We start from the raw sequence: 3,477 nt of genomic DNA on the forward strand, positions 1-3,477 counted from the left end.
AAGATTACCTTGCTTATAGCATACCTCAGTAACCCATATAGTAACTCGGTAAACCCTTATGTTTACTCTATTCTTCGACTGTTCTCTGAAAACCTTCTCGGTGACCTCTGTGTCTCTATAACAGTCTTCCTTCATACATATATGCACACACCTTGCTCTTAATCCATGCTGTATAAATAGATCTCTTAAAACGGTGATCCAATTCATTGCTTCGATCTTACAAACAAGATTCCTCGAATGAATAACTAAACAAAATATTTCATTGGTTAGATTGACCTTGTAATCATATACAATCTTCTAGTGCAATTTCCAATGTAATAACGGTTAGATGTGCCTCGATTCTTGTAACACGTTTTCATATGCATGTCCAAGTTCAATGTATCTGGTAACACATTTCACTCAGTGAATATCAACTCGGTGTGTTAACTTTACTGCTCGGTAGCCATAAAAAGATATGTTGAAATGTGGTGACTGATTAGAAAAGTATTGTACACTCAGCACGTATCCTCACTGGGGTCCGAGGCTGGGTTGGGCCCCAGGCAGGGGTTTGGGGGCAGCAACCCCCAAGAAAAGCGGGGGTTTGGGGGCAAGAGCCCCTGAGAAAAAAAAAATTGGGTATTTTTTTTTATGAAAACCGACATTGTAATAAAACCCTAAAAAGGTCGACTTTGTTTTTGCCCTAAAAACGCATGTTATAAGCGGCTGGGATGCTTAAGGCATTGTAAGGTTGATGTACTATTTTTGCTGGATAATAAGAAAGATTGGACGGCTGTGTATGGTGGACGTAACCCATTCTGGGTGAACCACATTAAATTTCTGTGTTATCTGTGTCCTATTTTATTTCTTTATCTTTTGTATTTAAATCTGCATATAACTGTTAGTTCATATTTGCTTCGGATCTGCTTGAAACCCTAACAATTGGTATCAGAGCAAGGTTTTCTATAAATTGGCAGGACTTTCAAATTTGAGTGGGAGCAATGGAGGATTCCAAATTCAAGGTCGAAAAGTTTAACGGCCAGAATTATCAGTTATGGAAAATGCAGATGGAGGATTACCTGTATCAAAAGGATTTGTGGCGGCCATTGGAAGGAAAGGCAAAGAAATTGACCATAATGTCAGATGAAGAGTGGGACATTTTAGATAGAAAGGCACTGGGATCCATTCGATTGTGCCTTGCACCGTCTGAAGCATTCAATATAACAGAAACAAAAATGACTGTAGATTTGATGGCGACATTGGCTAAGTTGTATGAGAAACCCTCGACTTTGAATAAGGTATTTCTTATGAAGCGTCTGTTTAATTTGAAAACGAGTGAGGGAGGATTTATAGCGGAGCACTTAAATGAATTTAATAGAATTACTTTTGCAGAAGAGGTTAGGGCTCTCTTGATTTTTTGTTCTTTGCCAGAAAGTTGGAATAGCTTGGTTATGGCTGTAAGTAACTCTGTCTCTGGTAAAAATACTTTGGTATTTGATGATATTGTTGGTGTTATCCTAAGCAAGGAAATGCGAAGAAAAAGCATAGGTGAGACTCCAACATCATTGGGTGGTGTTTTGAATGTGGAGAACAGAGGAAGATCAAAGGAAAGAGGAAAAGGCCCTAGGAATGAGAAGTCACGAGGGAAGTCAAAGAAAGGACGCTCTCAATCTAGAGGAAAGAAAGATTGCTGGTACTGTGGAAAGCTTGGTCATCTAAAGAAAAACTGTTGGTCTCGGAAAAACGAAAGAGACAAAAATGAAAATGATAGTAAGGAAGCTAATATTGCAAGTAATACTTTACAAGATGTTTTAATCTTATGTTTGGATAATGTTAATGATTCCTAGGTAATAGATTATGGGGCTTCATTTCATGCTACACCCCATAGAAAATATTTTCTAGATTATGTTCAAGGTGATTTTGGACAGGTATATTTGGGTGATGATGAGCCTTGTCAAATTGTTGGAAAAGGAAAGATAAAGATCAAGTTGTAGAATGGAAATGACTGGTTTCTGTAGGAGGTAAGACATGTTCCTAATTTAAGAAGAAATTTAATTTCTGTAGGGTAACTAGGTAGTGAAGGTTGCATAGTTACCCTCTCAGACAGTATGTGGAAGGTCGCTAAAGGATCATTAGTAATAGCTAAAGGTGCGAAGGTAGGCACATTATATCTGTGTACAGGTAACACTTACTCTACCCTAGCTGCTACAGATAAAGTTACTGCAGGGACAACAACAATAAATGTTGCAAGAACAGATTCGATAATGTGGCACCATAGGCTTGGGCACATGAGTGAGAAAGGGATGAAAACCCTTCACTCCAAAAATCTATTTCCAGGACTAAAGAAGATTGATTTAGAGTTCTGTGAAAACTATGTTTATGGTAAACAGAAAAAAGTCAGATTTCTCAAGGTTGGGAAAGAGAAGAAGAGTGAGAAGTTAGAGCTTGTACATTCAGATGTATGGGGACCGACTCAGGTATCACCTCTTGGTGGCTCTTGTTATTATGTTATTTTTATTGATGACTCAACTAGAAAAACATGGGTATATTTCCTAAAACAAAAATCAGATGTTTTTGAAACTTTTAAGAAATAGAAAGCTTTGGTTGAGAATGAGACAGGAAAAGTTGAAGTGTCTCAAATCGAATAATGGAGGTGAGTATTGCAGCAAAACATTTGAAGATTATTGCTCCTTAAATGGGATTCGAAAGCAGAAGACAGTTCCAAGAACTCCACAAGAAAATGGTGTGTCAGAGAGAATGGATAGGACTATCATGGAACGCACGAGGAGCATGAGATTGCATGTTGGATTGCCCTTACATTTTTGGGCAGATGTTAGACATACTGCTGTCTATTTGATAAATAGAGGACCTTCAACCCCTTTGGATGGTGGTATTCTAGAGGAGGCATGGACTGGTAAAAAGGTAAATTATTCTTTTCTAAAAACTTTTGGTTGCAAAGCTTTTGTCCATGTTGATAAAGAAAATAGAACCAAGCTTGATGATAAATCTCAGAAATGTACCTTCATTGGATATGGGATATATGAATATGGCTATCGGTTATGGGATTTTGAAAATAAGAAAATAATTAGAAGTAGAGATGTTATATTCAATCAGAAGGTCATGTATAAAGAACAGATGCAGGAAAAGAAGCATGAACAGGACAAACAAGAATATGTGGTGTTGGATGAGATTCCTGAAAATGAAATGCCATAGGTACCTAATGCTCAGCAACAACAGATTGTCCCACAAACTCCTACAAGTGTTAGATGTTCTACGAGGACAAGTAGACCCTCTGAAATATTTTCTCCTTCTTTGTATTCTATTTTATTAATGGATTCTAGTGAACTAGAAGAATATGAAGAAGCAATGTAGGTAGATGCCAAACAACAGTGGGAGCTCGGCATGAAAGAGGAGATGGACTCCTTGATGAAAAATAAGACTTGGGACTTAGTCCCTTTACCTGCAGAAAAAAGAGCCTTGCCTAACAAATGGGTTTATCGG

This window comes from Cryptomeria japonica, chromosome 11, assembly GCF_030272615.1.
Source record: "Cryptomeria japonica chromosome 11, Sugi_1.0, whole genome shotgun sequence".
Taxonomy (NCBI): Eukaryota; Viridiplantae; Streptophyta; class Pinopsida; order Cupressales; family Cupressaceae; genus Cryptomeria; species Cryptomeria japonica.